Raw genomic sequence first — 19177 nt, forward strand, 5'->3', positions numbered from 1 at the left:
TTATATTCTAGGGAGCTTTAAAAATGTCAGCAGCACTGGAGAGAACATCATACGATGTGATCTGAGGCAGCTGTAGTTGTAAATGGAGTTCTGTTCCTGCATGTTAATCTCTTTCTGATATTTCTGTCAAATGTGCAGAATGACAACATGCTGGAAGAAGCGAATGGTAGTTCACAGACAAAACCAAACCAACCAAAAGCACACACATTCCCCCCCCATATCTGAATTGTCTATTCAGTGGAAGTGAATATGGGGTTGGATATAGTAAAGAATCCTGTAAAAAGCTGGGTGGTCTGCTCTGACTCTCATTCCTCCAGTGCTTATGGCAGTATATGAACAGAAGGGCAAGTGTACTGCTACAGGTAGGCGTGAAGACAGCAATATTGCAGACCTCTTAAAGAGTAGTAAATCTTCATAATAGCAAGCGCCTGGAGCTGTATAGGCTATTAAGACCTCACAAGCCACAAATCATGCTATGTACTCATGCTATGTACTGGACACTTTCCAAAAGCATATGGAAAAGATGGAGGCACAAATCAGTTACCTTAAGAGCTGTGGAGAGCTGTAGTTGCATGTCCACTTGCTCAATTAGTGTGTGAACCCTCTGAGAGCCAAGGCAGGGAACTCAACCTCATGTGCTCTAGCCTTTCTCAGACCGTTTCTTGGAGTTGTTTCAGCATGGGATTCTTTGTCCAAAATCCATTCCACCTAGCTGAGAAGTATAAGGAGCCTGGATAAAGTGCACCTAGAGAGCCAAAATCAAAATAAAAGCTATGGGCAGTATGGAACAAACTATATTAAAAAAAAATATTCTCTCATCCATGTATACATATAAAGAAAATGGCTAAGTGCAGGGAACACAGTGGGGCAAGTATAGTCTGTAATTACTGGTAAGCAGCTGGCCATCTTTATTTCTTCTGAGTGATCAGGCACCTCCCTGTGGTACAGGTATAACTCATGAGGTAGCAAAAACAGTGCCACCAGTGGTGCTATGGTGGTGTATTATAGATAAAGCTGCTGTATTCAAACATGGAATATATTAAGGGAGGGGCAGGACTCAGACAAACCTCTGACAGTTCAGAAAGTTCTGAAAAAAAAAGTGTTTTTTCCCTACGTTCTCTCATGTCCTTACAGAGTAGGAGGTGGTTTTACTGCATGTTCCAGGTGAAGCTTCTTAAAATGTCAGTGTAACAAGACAATCACTATTGTAACAGACATTGGTGTTACAGGTTTGATAATTGGGTTCAGTGGTTCATGATTCTGAGTAATCTAATTTATCACAGACACTGACTACTGGCATTCTGAAGCATGAACTTAGAAATCACTTGAATTAGACATTTAGTTCATACATTCCTTAATTCAGTTTTTCAAACAACAGGAATTCGGATTGTTGTCTTTGTTAGAACGGCCAAAGTATAGTTGGGAAAACCAGCTTAATGGGACTAATCTTCAGAACCCTTTTTCTTGCCCCCTTTCTCAAGGGGATTGTGTGGTCTGTGGCTTTAATGAGATAATCATAATTGTTCAGATTGCTTTGTTGGAGTGATATTCAGCCTAAATTGCCTTTCAGTTCCAATTATAGGTATTAATATGGCAGTTAAAGGTCAGAAAGTGCTCCAGGCTAGCGCTCTGTCTATCTTACACAGTAGCAGCCAAAAAAATGCTCTGCCAATTGCAATGAGAGGTGTTAAGACAGTGGCTAAAGGTCACAAGAAATGCCTTCATAGAGTGAATTGAGTTGGAAAGACAAGCAACTACAAATAATACTTAGTAATGTTTATATCCATTTAGTTTAAGTGATACAACTGCTTAATCAGGGCATTTCAAATCATGTAAGTCCTCTTAAATAAACAATCTTTACTCATATTTAAAGGGAATGGATTGTTTTGGTCTCCTTCTGCCAATTACAGCTTCCATGCAACTGGAGGTTCCTCCATCCACTTCTCCAGCTAGTTCCATCAGTAATTGCATAAGTGAACCCTTCTGTTGCTGCATGCCCAAAAGGACAGTAGGCAGCTGTGTAACCTAACTTGGTTTTTAATCTCTGACAAGTGAATATAAAGTAAGAAATAGAAAACAGTTAGAGCAGTTTTCCCTTTATTTTTCAATGTACATTCATATTTTAAGTGTAAAACTGCACTTAGTTTGCGTTACTGGATGGATACTGTCCTCACACAGGTCTCATTAGCTGAAATCACATTTGATTTTTTAAAGGGGGAAGAAGAAGGACTGTGTCTGCTTCTGTTCATAGCTGATAATATTTGTGAAGTGTACTGTGATTGATAAGCATGACGATATCTTTACTACGCATATCTGCTTCATCCTGGTTTGGAGTTGCTATTCTGTGAAGTCTCTTGGGCATACAGTGTGTCACTGTCTTCACACCATGAAGGTATTTGTCTGCTAGGCACAAATCTTGTTTTACAGTGGTCTCTCTGTTGCAGATACACAGTAGTAGTAAGAATATAGTTCTCATTGGTCAAGCACTGGGTATTGCTTACTTGGACTCTACTGCTTACAGTGCATAAAGTGCGTATTCCCTGTCTCTACTTATTAAACCAATACACCCTTGTCCTATTTTAAAACCTATACCAATTTTAGAAGTTGGAGGACAGTGCTAACAGCTCTGAGAGTATTGTGATATGAGGCCCAGGGGCAGCAGTGCCATCATCCATGGATATCATACAGTTGAAATAGAAGTGACAGGATCTCCATGTCTGAGTTAGAAAAATGCTGATTAAACAATTCCCACTCCCTTAGCCCTCTTGCAGTGCCCCATTTCACAGCCAGTTAATTCTGGCAACTCTCTGGCTGTGGAGAGGATCTGTTCTCAAGTGCAAAGGATAATTTTTCTGATTTCCAGCCTTCTATGCAACTTGTGGCTATCAAAGGCAATATAGTACTTCTGCAGTGGGTGACACTAGAATCAAAAGTCTTACTGCTGCAAGGCAGTTAAGCACAGATTGAAAGGCTTCATAAACTTTAGGCACTGATTTAGTAACTTGATTTTCCACTCAGACTGCCCGATGGAGGAGGCAGGAACAGCCTCAAATGCCCTTAAGACTTATTTTACATCTCTACAAACTCTGTATTTTCTGAACCAGTGCAATTTTAAAGGGTAGGAACAATTCTGAGTAAAGATATTGACAGACAGTATATCTATGCCTTTTACACTGTCTCCATTTGTAACAAATTACTCATTATCTGTCTCAGTCCTCGTACTTTCAGTTTTTCCTAATCAACTCAAGGTGAAGAGGAAAAGAGCACTGCACTTCAAAATCATGTATATTTTCTAAATTGAGATCTCTGTTTTATCCTTTTTCCTATGATGATGATGATCTTAAAACTGTCTTCTGATCACTGATCCTTCTAATTTAAAATATGCATTTGTATACACCAAACTAATTTCATGTAGCCATTTGCAGCATCATCAGGACATCCAGGAAAGACTTATTTTGCTTATCCCCACTTGTAGATAAGTGTAGATAACGCACACAAAAGCACCTTTTATTTTATGACTCAGTAATACAAAAGATTTGGTAGTACCATGTGAAGGTTTAACTTTATTGAAAACTGATACATTAGTTTAAGACTGCTCTGTTCTGGTAATTAAAAAGCCTGTCTGGAGAAAGGAAGGGTGTGCATGTTGATGGTTTTATGTTTTGTGGGGTTCACACTTATTCTGCCCCCTTTAGAATGGATATTTTAAAAAAGATTAACTTTTCATTAAATTTGTGGTTTTCATACAATTCTTTTTTTAAAATGTGAAAATTATCAACAAGTACTGGCAGATTACACACATTTGGTTGCAATGTGAGCTATGTTCTGCCATGATTGTCAGAATACCTTGATCATAATTCTGCTTCTAATAGGCTTATCAAAGAGCTGCTACGTTTTCCATTTCTACTTTCCTGTTGATGTGTTCATCAGAGGATGCTGGATTATACACCAGAGATCCACAACAAGAAGTACAACTTGTCAAAATCAGATGCAAGGCTGTGACTAGGTTGTTTTCACTTTTAGCTTTGATATCCTATTGCCCCACTTATCATCTTTTTTTTCTGTAAAACAAAAAAATCCCAAAGAAGTTATCCATTTGAGGAGGTAGGACTTATTTTTATGGAGTGTTCTGTACTGTTTCCATTTATGGACACTGAAATTGTAAGGGACCAGTTGTACCATGTACCAGTTGAATCCATGGGGCTGGATGGGATTCATCCGAGAGTGCTGAAGGAGCCAGCAGATATTACAGCAGGACCCCTCTCAATCATTTACCAGAGGTCTTGGGAGCCTGGGGAGGTCCCTGCTGATCGGAAGCTAGCCAATGTTATTCCAGTTTATATGACAGACTTGAAGGAAGCCCAAGGAAACTACAGACCTGTTAGTCTGACCCTGGTACCTGGAAAAATCATGGAGAAGATAATGCCAGGTGCTATCATCAGTGGCATGAAACTCACCATGAACAAATGACAGATTCTGCACCTGTGAAAAAGTAAGGCTGGGCACAAGACTAAAATGGGAGAGGAGTGGCTGGAGAGAAGCCCTGCAGAAAAGGTCTGGGGATGCTGGCTGACAGGAGGCTCAACATGAGACAGCAGTGTGCCCTGGCAGCCAAGAGGGAAAACCACATCCTGGGGTGAATCAAACACAACATATCCAGCTGGTCAAAAGGGGTGATTATCCTGTGGTATTCAGTACTGGTGCAGCCTCATCTTGACTATTATGAGCAATTCTGGGCCCCACCATTTCAAAACAATGTTAAGAGACTTGAATGCATGCCAAGAAGGGCAACAAAACTGGTGAAGGGGCTGGAAGGCATCTCCTCTGAGAAGTGGCTGAGGGAGGACTCTGAGTTACTCTAGCTTGGTGAGAAGGAGGCTAAGGGGTGACCTCACTGCTCTCTACAGCTTCCTGAGGATGGGAAGAGGAGAGGGAGGTGCTGGTCTCATCTCCCTGGGATCCAGTGCCTGCCAGAGCATGTGGGAATGGCTTAAAGTGGAATCCATAAGTTGAGGTTCAGACCTGGCATGAGGAAACATTTCTCTTCCAAGGCGGTGGTCAAACCCTGGAAGAGGCTTCCTGGAGAGAGGTGGTCAATGCCCCATGCCTGTCAGTGTTTTAGAGGCATTTGGAAAATGCCCCGAGTGCTATGCTTTAACTTTTGGTCAGCCCTGAAGTGGTCCAGCAGTTGGACTAGAGGGTCATTGTAGGTCCATTCCAGCTGAACGATTCTTCTCCTCTTCTTCCCTTCTCTTCCCTTCTCTTCCCTTCTCTTCCCTCCTCTTCCCTCCTCTTCCCTCCTCTTCCCTCCTCTTCCCTCCTCTTCCCTTCTCTTCCCTTCTCTTCCCTTCTCTTCCCTTCTCTTCCCTTCTCTTCCCTTCTCTTCCCTTCTCTTCTCTTCCCTTCTCTTCCCTTCTCTTCCCTTCTCTTCCCTTCTCTTCCCTTCTCTTCCCTTCTCTTCTCTTCTCTTCCCTTCTCTTCCCTTCTCTTCTCTTCTCTTCTCTTCTCTTCTCTTCTCTTCTCTTCTCTTCTCTTCTCTTCTCTTCTCTTCTCTTCTCTTCTCTTCTCTTCTCTTCTCTTCTCTTCTCTTCTCTTCTCTTCTCTTCTCTTCTCTTCCCTTCCCTTCCCTTCTCTTCTCTTCTCTTCTCTTCTCTTCTCTTCTCTTCTCTTCTCTTCTCTTCTCTTCTCTTCTCTTCTCTTCTCTTCTCTTCTCTCTTCTCCTCTCCTCTCCTCTCCTCTCCTCTCCTCTCCTCTCCTCTCCTCTCCTCTCTTCTCTCTTCTCTCTTCTCAGTATATTTCAATATATATTGATACATATTTTGATTATTTTATTGTAGTCTTCTCCCTAACTCCTTCTTTCCCTAGCAGTACACACTGAGGAAATCTCTGATGACATTTCTCCCCAGCCCTGCACTAGCAGAAGGCATTGAATTGACAGTTGTGTGCCATCCTAGGCGTTGGCCCTGTCACGTTGTGGGAAGGAGGCATGTACCTTCTGATGGGGCTGAGAGCTGTGGATCATCTTGAGATCATTTCACCATCTGAACACATTTGCAAAAAGCAGGTGTGGAGTGCAGTTTCTGAAAGTCTTCTGTGTCCATCCAGTTTAGCTGGGTTTCTGCAGAGCGGCAAAATCCCATCCCTCTGAGCCTAGCAAGGTCACAGATCAGGCCCTCAGTCTGAAGCAGGACACGCTCCTCAACTAAAGGGTTGCAAATCTTTTTGAGGAGACCAATACCTGTTCATTTCCCCATGGATATTGTTTTCTTCTCCTTGTAGTCATTTTCAGAAGTGCCTGAGTGAGGTGTTTTCCCCTGGAAAAACATGCGAAAACGCAAGAGCCTGAGAGCAACTGAGTACTCCCTCAGAGCAAACGTCCCTCTGGCCCCATACTCTTGTCTCCAAAGGGACCAAGCATAAACGCCTAAAGGAGAGCGTATAAGCAGTTCAGGTGTCCCTGTGCCAGGGCCCTGGGGGTGCTCATAGGCCTCAGTGGCTGGGACCGGCCTCCCCTGGGACCCCCAGCCTCAGCACCTCCTGCCAGGGGTCCAGGGGACGTGTCTCAGCTCAGCCGGGGGCCTTCAGTCCCTGCCTGAGCCATGCTGTAGGTGTGCCCGTCTCTGCCCCTGCCTCCTGGCTGGGCCTGGCCCCTGCACTGCAGAGACCTGCCCTCCCGGATGGAGCCCTCTGCCCTAGGTCAGAGCTTGTCATACAGAAACTGAGGCATAATGTAGCATAGCTATCCCATTCCATTCCATTCTAATCTACTTTATTCCGTTTTATTCCTTGCGCTCACCCTGAGACAAACAAAGATTAAATTAATTTGCTTGAAACGCCAGGGGTTTTTCAGCTCCAAAAACACTTTCAGGGACACAAATCATGGAAGTTACAGGTGGAAACAGGATTTTCTTCGAGTTCTGTCAATCCTTTTCAGAGCCAGTGGTCACAAGCATGAACACAATGCGCACGCGTAGCCAGGAGCAGGCTGATGCGTTCTTCAGTTTAGCTTGAAAACACATCCCTTGCAGTCTGGCAAAGGAAAGCCACAGGGCCACGGAAAGCAGGTGCAGGAATACAGGCGAAGTGGTTTCTGCCTCCTGAAGAGCAAGAACTTGAACAAGGAGGGTCAGGACTGACCACACACAGAAGGAGAAAGAAACTAGAAGAAGAAAAAGAAGAAGCAGAGGTGTGTGGTACCATGGGGTATTTTCCAAGGTATGGCACGTAGCAATGACAAGCACACTTTTTGCTGTCCAAAACTTGCTCTGCTGTCCTTCTTGGCCAGTGATGCATGAAAAGCGCTCTCGTGCTGCCAAGCGCTTGTATTGCATGCCGGGAGAGTGGAGATGGCACTGGTGTGGTGGGAAGTGATTTTCGTACTTAGAATTTTTGGATCCCTTCCCAAAGCACAGCCAGGGAAAGAGCAACTTGTGTCTTTCTTAAGTGTTCAGGCATTTGGAATAGGTGATAATTGTAAGTGCATTGCAACTCCTCTTCCTCTCCCTTCTCCTCCCCTCCCCTCACCTCCTCTCACCTCACCTGTTTCTTATTAGGTTCATCTAGTTAGATATGTGGGATCTCAAGACTTCTGAACAGCTAACAATACCATTTGTCAACAATCTCTTAAAGCCATAGTCAGAACAATAATTTTGGATCAGAAAAAACAAGTGAAGAAAAAACTGAAATTCTCAAAACAGTGTTAGTCCACTTTCACGTTTCAACAGAATTTCAATTACTACACGTTAATATACAGAGTCTGTGTAATGGTAGGTATGAGAGACAAGCTGGGCTTAAATTTAATGTGTCCGCAGGACAACAGCCTTAACTGTCATCCTCTCTCCCTACTGCTGCAGTGCAGGGTTAAAATTGGTTGAAAGCCCAAGTCTCAGTGTGAATAAAAGAAATTAAGAAATTCCTTTTAAATAAAATTGTTATAATTTGTTCCTTCAGTGGTTGCGAAACAGGTTATTAATACTTAAATTCACACCAGTGCAGGAATAACAGTTTAACTTCTGTTGTTTTTAAATAATGTGTTACCAATAAACAAACACAAAACTTGAGTTAATCAAAGGAAGACCCCATAAAAGATACATTGTTTAGCTCCCTTCTTAAATATTGCTAGTTTTGTTTTTAGCAAACTGATGTTGCAACACATTCATAAATTTTAAACAGCTACTTCTATTTATTGGAGCTATTTTCTATATTGGTAGCTACTTACATGTTCTTCAATATTGAGAAATGGTGCTAATATCCAAGATGCAAGTAAACCACAAGTCCAGAATTTTCCAATCTCAGTGGGGGTTGGACAAGATGATCTCCAGAGGTCCCTTCCAACCCCTACTGTTCTGTGATTCTGTAATTTTCTAACTTCATTATTTTATTTAAGCTTCACTGTGTTTAAGGAGGAAGACTCCAGCTATCTGAAACTTGTTGATATGAACAGTAGTTTCCCCTTTCTTGAAGTTGAGAGCCCTCCTATCTTCTGGAGCAGCCAGAAGATGCAAAGCCTTCAAAAGTATAATGCAATTCCGTTTGGTTTGGTTTTGTATAAATGGTAAATGAAAAAAATCTCATGATATATGAAGACAGTATAACAATGTATAACGTACATGCATGAATGACGTAAAAGAAAGAAAGGAAGTTCAAGATTGCTTCCCCTTTAACATTTTGCTTTTTTGGCTCTGTGGAGACTGGGACATGTCCCAGAGAGCAATGAGGAGCATGGAACTTTGTGGAAGGTCTGAAAAGTCAATATTATCAGAAAGGAAAAAATGAGGGCATCAGTCATATGTGGAAGAGTGCAGTATTGTGTTAAATCTCTTGTGACATCATTCATTGTACCACTTGTAAGTGGTACGTTAACTGCTGGAGAAGGGGATTCATCTGAGAGGGGATCAAAAGAAATAATATCTTAAACATGACTGAAAATGAAGAAGCATATCTGAGGACACTGATTAGTAGAAGTCCTATCACTTTACTGTCTGTTTCTGAACTGTACTTGGCTAAAGGTGTAGACCAAAACTTAACACCTGCCTGACTCCCAGATGGAGTTCACTCTTACTTTTTATTATTGTTGTGTTTTTTAGCTGGAGATACGGTCTCTCACATGGGAAGATAGAGTAGATTTAGTGCCTTTGTATATATAATAGAAGGTTCCCCACAGATCTCAGTCCTAGCCATGTATTTTAAAGGATATTGGACTAATGTCAGTGTTCCAGAGGTTGGTATTTAAGTGCTATCGTTTTGATTGCAAAGCATCTCTCTGTCATTGGCAGAGTCAGTCATGGTACAAATACCTCCCATGCATTTAAAAGGGTAGTATTTCTAAATCTCTACTAATTCCATCTATTCCATCTACAAGTGGAATATTTCTTGGTCACTTCGTACATTTAGTCATTAAATGGAGCTATAAAAATACAGGCTTATTCTTGGAACCTATTATGCCATTGTGCTTATCTGTGTACACGGAGGTGGGTGAGTACTGAGATAACATTTCCTGGTACATCAAAAGTATTTATCCTGTGTGTTCTTGTTCTACTGAGCGCATGTGGTATCTGTTTGAGTAAGATTCTGGTAACATATCCAATGTGTAGATAGATTTGAGGTAACACGTGCCAGTTATGGAGGTAAAGATCATCCAGAAGAAGTAATATGTACATCGGAGCACCTGTGAAGTGCTCACTTGTGTGGTAGCCACTGCAAGGGTGCAGGTTTCTTTTGCCCTCTGTACACACTATACACCAGAATACAATAAGATCCTTTAAATAATGTATGTACAAATGCCCTCCTACCCAGAAGTTCAGCCTTTCATTGTATATTTTTCTGCTTTTTGTCTAGAATTGGCTATATTATATGAAGGAACCATGGGCATGCAATGGAAACAGTATTGTTTGAATTTTATTCCAGTACGGATACTATAATTTTAAAGAAGTGTTTGAATGTGACAGCAAAAAAGGAAAACATAAAAATACAGTTTGCATTTGGAAGTAGCATACTGAATTAGCTATTGTGCCTTTTTTATGTAGAACCAGGCAAGTCTTTATTGCTTAAGCCCATAGGAAAAAAGAGGCACCATCACAGTGGAACTACTATGCAAAAAAGTAATTGAAATTACTGTGCAAAAAATTGCCTTGTAATCCTGGAAAGTCACTTACTGGAAACTGGAAAGTTTGCCTTCACCATTTGTTGAGAGTCCATTTTGAAAGATGGGATACTTTATGTTAAAATCTTTCCCATGTAGTTCCCACTTAAAATAAAATACAAACCATGTCAGTCTTTAAAAGCAAACCCCCGCAAAAACCTTTAAAATATAGTGGTTAAATTCCATTTTAAATTACTTTTTGTCAGTGATGCCTTCCATTTCCAGATGGAAGACACAAAATTCTGTGGTGAATATGAACTAATTGATTGTGCCCAAAATGAAAATGTCCTTGATTTGAAAGTCATATGTGGCGGTCGCTCTGGTTTTAAAGCTGCCCTGGCATATAAGCAAGAAAGGACAATCAGTCAAATAAGCTGAGTGCAGCAGCTCCTCATTACATAGGACATTTTTCTTTTTGACATCCAAAGTTTGCTGTGCTCCAGAGTGGAAGTACATGATAACAGTACATAACATGATGTTTAAACCAAAAGTTTTAACACTTTCAAGTCACACTAGTTTACTTACCGTCTCCATGTATACCCCCGGGTGGGTTTTCGTTTGTTGGAAACTAGCGCATATTCAGAGGATAGTGATTGTTGTCTTCAAGGCATGTTTCTTTTCCGAAACTTCTCTTTTCAGCAACCTAAATGCTGACATGACTTGTTTACAGAATACTGGAAGAAGACACATGCACGATCTTACTGCCTTTCACAGAAGTGTACCATGTGAACATGGGATTTCTTCTTGTGCTTTTCCAGAGCCAACTTCAGAAAGCACTTTTTGACAAACATTTTCCATAGGGCAAGAGCTGATGGACAGTATCATACAAATGACAAGAGATTGATTTAGCTTCTAGGGCAATCTAAGTAAATTGGTCAGAAAGAAACATTAAAAAAAAGTTAAATTCCGTATCATAGTCCAGAAAGTTTTAAAGTGATATGTAATACGGGAATGTGCCAGATGTGGTAATTTCCTATACAAAACAGAAGATGTGCCTTTAAAGAGTGACAAACCTGCACATATGCTGTCAGTACATACAGGTTTACAGCAGCAGCTCTAGAAAAAGCAGGTAGTCTTTTGTCTTCTGCTGACATTCATATAGGTTAATTGCTTTTTCCACAGTGAGAAGTATGTGTCATTTCAAGTACCTGAGACATTCCAGTGACTGTTAAATTTTTACATTGTTTTTAGTGAGTTTGGTAATAGTTGAGGTTCACTAAGTTGTTCAGTTCCCCTTTAGGAAAGACAAGGATTCTTTTCAAACTGGAAAATACATCTGAAAAAAACAGCATTATTGTCAGTTAGAAAGTATATTCCTACACACAGCCGGGTGATGTTCTGAAGTCCTCTATGTACAAATGGGTAAAAATGCATCTACCAAAAAAAAAAATCTTAAAATATGGCTTAAACCATTTTTGTGGAGATTTCATACAGGTGACCTAACGCAAATAATTGTCACTGATATAATGGAGAATGGAGAATTTTTCACAGAAGCGAGTGCTTTGTAGATGTAGTTCTGTGGATGAAGTAGGCAGTTCTTCGAAAGCATGACTTGTTCTTTCTTCCCTTAGAGTGCCTTGTAAATCATAATATATTTCACCCTACAGTTCCAGTCCCCTGATTGCTCTACCTCTGAAGCATGTTAATTTAAAAATGCAAAGCAGAACTGCAATAGAAGACTAACACATCAGCCAACTTCTCTGAACTCCTACACCTAGCCATTTTTGCTCCCATGAGACCCAAGTTCTGGATTAACCACTCTCTCTACAGCCAAATGGCCTTTCCGTAGGCCTACATGAATGTCAATGGGCTTTAGTGTTGTTCTGCACAATAGTAACAGGTTAGACAAAAAAAAAAAAAAAAGTCTGAAGAACAGTACCGAAAATGCCAGAAATGCCACCTTTTCAAGTGTCAGGAAAGGAGAGACATGATGTTTATCTTGTTTGTTTCAGTACCTGGCTCACAGAATAGCTATTTGTGTCATGTACATTAAAACCCACAGAAAGTCACAAGAAAACACACAAAAATGATACTTCAACATGGCTTAAATATAAGAAACAATATTTATTAGATCAAACACTCTTAGACAAGTGAAATTAAAATTATGTATTGAAATGAGGATAATTTCTCATGAGAGACAACCTACATAGAAAAATTTTGATCGTAGAAAACATCACTTTTCCCTGTTACTTTTTAGTATAGCCCTTTTTGCTTTTATGAAGAAATATATCAAAGTGCAGTAGTTATGCTCCATTAAAATTTAAATGACAGTAGTTGGGCATCAGCATTAGATAATCAAAAGTAAGAAACTTATGCAAATGTAGTCATTTGTTCAGCCTTGACTTTGCCCTCTTTTACATGTGATTTTTCCTGGATTGTGGTTACAACTTAGTTGTTTTTTAAGTGGCCACTGCTAAAATCTGTATGTAGGCAGATGGTAAGTCAGTCGTGAATCTGGTATCTGATCAAATTCACAACTCAAATTAATTTTTGTAGCCTGCTTGAAAATTTTTCAGTAAAAAGACCTTGTAGGAAGGAAAGGATGGCCCAGCAGAACTGACACTGATCTATAGCAGAGAGGAACCATTTTGTCATGTGCAGCTCATGTACTAAAAATGCAACTTTTATTCACCAAAAATATTAATTTGATCTCTTTCAAGATCAAATTTGGAGATTAGTTTTACACAGCACAAAGCAAATGATGTATTTTTTCAATTTTTGTCTTTGTAATTACTGTCATGATGAAATCTGACTCATTTTTATTTATAGAGGAGTAAAAGCTCTACAAATCTAAGCAAGTCTTTAGTTTAGTTTTTAGTTTAGTTTAGTTTAGTTTAATTAGAAAATATTTCTGGGGTTTGCGTGTTTTTTTTGAGGGGGAAGGTCCATTCAGACAATGAAATGAAAAATCAGTATTGTGCACAGGTTTAGTTATAACTTGTGCTCGATAGAAAAAAAAGGACTCAACATATTGCTTTTTCCATACAGGGGCTCTCCTGTGCCCTCAAATAGAAAAATACTTTTCCCTTAGTAAAGTGTTATAAATACAGTGACAGACTGCAGCAGGAACAGAGAAACAAGTGGTCTGTCTGAGGGAAGACCAGGAGGAAAGAAACAGATTCCAGAACAAGATAAATTAATTCTCCCGATGTTCAAATAATTACAGAAAATTCACTGTACAACTTCAGTATTGCACCATCATCTCACCTTTTTGTTTTCAGGTTTCCCACATTCAAGGGGACAACAAGCTGTTCTAATTCAGTAAAGAATAAGACCGTTATTAAGACCATTTAGGCCACCAGATGTACATACTTTAGTTACAGAAGCTTAAGCAATCCAGAAGGTGCTGACAAAAATGGGTGATTCCTTTCCACTACCCTCACTTGTCTGTTAGAAAAATCTTCTTGGCTAAGAATAGAGCTCAGAAGAAAGTGAAAGTGCTCTGAACTTAAAAGGGAAAGAGAGCAAAAAAAAAGTCACAGCTGTAAATAAAACATGCCCAGCAATGAAAATGCATTGCCAATGTGCTGCTGAATAGAACACCCCGCCGCAAATCTTTATGCATCTTCACCTGTAAAGATCTTTTCTTCTTTTTTCCCCTCCTCCTCCCCACCCCCATCCCCCCTTCACTATTTCTTCTAGAGGAGAATGACTTAGTGGCAGAGGTTCAGCAGGAGCAATTTCAAGGGTCCATTTTTAAGTACAAATGAATTGGCTGGGCTTGGAGTCTTAAGCTTAAAATTTTTTCTTTAGAAAGTGTAGAAAGTTTTGATTATTTTTGATTGAAGAATAAATGCTAGTCTTTCAGGGATGACTGAGTCAAGCTTTGGATACCTTATTTAATGAGCAATTAGAGCTGGCAGGATAAGTGTGATATTTGTTTTACATGCTCATCTTATTTGGCTGTGCTCTATGCATCTTACAGACCTCCAGTATCTGAGCAGTAGTCAGTTCACAGTCTTAATTTATGTTCACAGCAACCTGTTTGATAAAAGAGGAAGTAAATTGCTAATAATATCCCTGTTTCATAAAGGGGCACTTAGACACAGAGATTAAAGGTTTAAGGAGGTATTAAGGCTCTAAACCAGAGATGTGATGGAATTTTCAAAGCTTCCTGCATATAGATACAGACTTCTTAAAATTTGATGCTAAATATTTTTGCCAGAGATTTTGAGGCAGAATAGCAAACTTAATTCAAGGCCAGGTGGGATGGGGCTTTAAGCAACCTGGTCTAGTGGAAGGTGTCCCTGCCCATGGCAGGGGGTTGGAACTAGATGATCTTTAAGGTCCCTTCCAACCCAGAACATTCTGGGATTCTATGATTAATCAGATTCAACTTCAAGTTAATAACAAATGTGAAAATACAAAACTTGTCATTTTACTAGATAACAGGCATTGGCTTAAAATTTTGTTAGGCTGCTGACCGTGTCAAAATATTGCTCTTAATGAAAAAGCAAGTGTGACAATAGTGGAAGAAGATTTTTGAAGATGTTTAGGAGAAGTTCTTAACAGAACACAGGTGTACCTGTAAGAAACTTACTATTCTGTTGTACCTCCTTGCAGGATAAGTCCTTTTGCTGTAAGCCAGAGGCTGCAAGGAAACTCTGACAGGCTTTCTGCTCTGAAAATCACAGAGGGAAGAGGAGAGAAAAGCAGCACTGCTACTTTTGCTAGTCACTACAGGGAGAAATAACTAAATGGCTCTACCTTATGTATAGAGTAAAAAAAAAGGTAAATAAATATGAAACAAAAATATCTTTAACTGCAAGGGGAAACATTCTGGGAAAGAGAGTTGATGCTAAATTTTTTGTTTTATTTTGTTTTCCTTGATGTATTAAGAGGATTCTGACACTGTTTTTCTTTATTTCAGCATTAATCCCTTTGGAAAATGTTGCTATGTGTCTACATAGGGCAACAGTCTTAGTTTGCAAGCATAAAATAATGAAATTTATTTAGGTGTGATCATCTTGAATGGGAGCTCCTATACAATTTTAAAATTGCTGAAAGGAACTCAGTAAATGTTGTCTTTGTGCTACAGAGACTTCTTCTTTTCAGCTGGAGAGGTATAATTTACAGAGTGAATATAACCCCGGGTTAAGATTGTTACTTCCTGATGCACTCTCTGGAGCATTTGACAAAAGCTTGGTGGTGTACACGTAACATCCTGATTGTATACATGAACCTGACTTTAAGAAACAAAAGAAAACAAAAATCTTTCTGGTCTGTGACATGATGTGAGCAGTGATTGCTAGAAATATTCTAAGGATAAGACCCTGCACAAAATGAAAAGGCTTATAGCACAAGATGGATGGGACAGCAATAGCTATTTCTGATCATTACTATAAAGATGAATTCTTAATAGAATTTGGGTTTGCTTAAGGAACCCGAATGGTTACTCCTACAGCGTCAGAGAAAAATACATGGTAAGCATGATCAGATGCACTCTTTACTAAATAGGTTATGAATATTAGCTGTGCTACACAAAAGTGAACATTGCTGTCATTGAGTTTATGATTGGATGGGGAAGGAAAATAATGGGAACTTATTGGAAGGTTTTGCTTCAACCAGTGTAGACCAATTGCTAGTGTTTGGCAGATCCTCATGTTAAATGATGCTGGTCTGTAGGAACTCATTCACTGAATGGAACAGGGCTCTGTCAGCTTTGGTGTTTGATTAATTTCTAATTAACATGTACATCAGTTTTCAATAAGAACGCAATCACACAAAATTTATCCAAATAACATAGCAATATAGAAGACTTTGTGTGTTTCAAATGCTTTTTTGTAGCCTGGAGTTACTATTTGGTAAGTTACAAAGATGCTGGTAAGGAAGAATATTAGCGAGTTTTAACTTTAAAATGTATCTTGGTGCCAATTTCTTAGGCGCATCAGTCAACACCAGATTAGGATAATTGCTGTCAATATTGGATTTGCTCTAATGTGGATGAGATCCAAACTTGCCTGACCCATAAAGTTAAGGCAGCGAATGGAAATGTTCTCTGCGGCTCTTCCGCCTTCAACTTTTTAAACACAAAGACCTTGATTTTCCTCTCATTTGTATCTTCTTTCTCCTTTCTCCTTTTCACTCATTAGCAGGTGATTTCCTCTTGCTAACAATATAAAATTAATGAAGTATGGCCCACCCTTACTGGCTAGAATGGCAATTATAAAGCATAGAAGTCCGAATGTCTATTAAGTGTAAGACTGCCCCGCTAATGACTACAATTTCCTAGGGTAATTCCTCTTCCAGAAGGCTTGGGGAAAAGGCAAGTTAACTGCTGGCTGTCAAATCTTATTTTATGATCTTATGCTTCAGGTCATATTACTTCTATGAATCTTTCACAACAGTTTGAGGCAAGTGTGTGCCACACAAAATGTGAACTACTGGTCAACCCACTGCAGTGATGTTATTGCCATTTCAGAGTCTCAGTTCTGCTGCTGCTCTATCCATTCATCAGCAGAAATATTATGTGGATTGGGCTGTGGATCCACGTGGTTAGTCATTAATTTTTCCTGCCTCAGACAACAAGGGCTGCTGCATGCTGGGTCTTCCATATAGGACAGCTTTGTATTGGGTAAAGGGTGCACTCTACCATGTTACCCACCCACCTCTGTGCAACTCTGCATATTTTTCCATCAAGGTTCTTATGCAGTGATAAAATTCATTCTTTGTCCATGTAAAGCCCTCTGTTTGGTTAGTGAGATGTTTATTCGACTCTAGAAGTTTTGGCTGCAATTTAAAAATAAAGATTCTGCAGAAATTCTGCTAGAGTAAGAGATGGTACAGAATGCAGTGCTTTGCTGATCATAGTGCTAATCAAGCATGTGCAGGATAAAGAAATCACCCCTTTGTCTGTAATAAAAGCACCCTATTCAACAAATTCTGAGTAGGTGATACATAATAATAAATCTTACATAGCAGAAGAGTAGATGTTTATGGAAGATAAACACTGGAACAGAGGGCAGGCAGGAGTATAACACAATTTTTATAAAGTTGCAGCTCTTTCAGGGTTTGACTATACTCCTCTGTATTTGTTTAGGTCCCCCCAAATATGATACCTATTAATCACAAATATGGGCTCCAAGCGAACGTTTCCCTATAAAACCTGCTTTCTTCCATAAGTGCAAACTTGAAGTCACTACACAGTGATAATATTTCACTGTATCAATACAATAAACATAACAAACAATGAGATGAATCATGCAAGGTACTTAAACTTGCACAGCACAATGGTGCTTTACCTAAATCCCTTGACTGAACTACTCACCTACTTGCAGTTACACATTGCCTCCAGATTCTGCAGGGCTGGAATGTTCAGTGTGATCTTTACATTACATGATCCAGAAACAGTGAACTAGTTATTAAAATACCAGAGGAGGAGTTTAAGACAATACATGTGTCATGTTTTCTACACTGTGTATTCTCTAACCCCATACCGCACAAGGAGAAAGACAGGAAAATAAAGGAGGAAATAATGGGTGGTCATCAGTATCTTCTTTGAAGGTTTCATTTCATATGAAAATCTAAGACTGCTCAAATAAAATGCTTTCTTTACTATTCATACCACTTTGTACAGTTATGATCAATTTCAAATAAGAAATACTACCATAAATGGAATCTGTGGAAGAAACCAGTAGCATTTTCTTTTCTGGTCCAAAAGAATTCTTCCCTTAAATAGTTTTTAAAAAACACTCCCTTTCCCCCCAAATGATAATGGGTTTTTAAATCTATTGTTTTCTTTTGTTATGAAATATATTTCTATTGTACATCTGGATGTGACAGATGGACTCTCTTTTACTTGTTGGTTTTTAGTTGATTTTGGAGTCTTTACTGTATTTTGCTAACAAAGTTAAAACTTGCATGTTCTGAAACAAAGGTGGATTAGGCAGACAGTCTGTAAAGGTTTGTCTGTACTACTAAAGAAAAGAGAGTCCTAGAGCTCTCATTGCCTTCAGCACCGGTAGGCTCAGCACTCAGGCTGACTGGCATTCACACAGCTAACAGCTGACTCCTAGAGTATATTAGTTTATTCACACTACGCTGGATTTGGGCAACTGTCCCCAAGTTAGACTTGTCAGCGTGTGTGTGCATGTGTGGGCAGGGGGAGAGGTTTGCAGTTTGAAGTGTCCTGAGTGGTTTTAGGATTGTGTTGCAGCTCACCACAGTGGTATTTTTTTACCATGAAATTGCAAGTATGTGTTGTACAAGGTCTGTAGAGACTTCTAGGGTATTGTTACAGGTTAGTGAAGAGCCAAAACTGGTGTATGTGCTTGTCCATATTACCTTTTAGTAGGGGTTTCTGGAGTATATATTCCCCAGGTTATGCCTGGAGAGTACCTGTTGTTCTGGAGAGAGCTAGGGATGGTTGAAAACACAGCAGATAAGTAACTTAAATTATCAGGAACACAATAACTAAGTCCGTTCCATTTTTTTGGCAGTTCAGATGTACCCTGTGAGATAGTGAATGCAGACAGCCCATGGTAAGAGCAGAGATTATGGGAGATATGAGTTTAAATCCACAGAGTTAATGCTAAGTCAAGTTTCACAAGAAATTGAAAGATGATACTTTTCCTAAGGACTCAGAGGGGACTTCGTAGAGTTTGCTGCAGCCAGGAAGCCACTGAAACATTGGTGTCTGGGAAGAGGTCTAAGGAAAGCAAGAAATACTGGGATAATGCAGGGGAAAGGAAGGAGGTGATGACACACTTCCCCAACCCCCACCCCCACCCCTTTATCTCATTAAAACTTTTTTTTTTTTTCAATTAAAAAAGAATAATTGTTTCTGTTTATGGAGTAATAAAACTTAATTTGCAAGATGTAAAGCTGCGGTGGGTTGACCCCAGCTAAGTACCCACACAGGCACTGGCTCACTGTCCCCCACTCCACCCAGCGGGATGGAGAAGAGATTAGGAAGAGCAAAAGTGAGAAAACTCATGGGTCAAGGCAAAGACAGTTTAATAAGTGAAGGAAAGTTAAAAAACCCAAAAGCGATGCAAAGGCAATCACTCACCACATCACACAAGCAGATGGATGCCC

The sequence above is a fragment of the Phalacrocorax aristotelis genome, chromosome 2 (assembly GCF_949628215.1).
Source record: "Phalacrocorax aristotelis chromosome 2, bGulAri2.1, whole genome shotgun sequence".
Classification (NCBI taxonomy): Eukaryota; Metazoa; Chordata; class Aves; order Suliformes; family Phalacrocoracidae; genus Phalacrocorax; species Phalacrocorax aristotelis.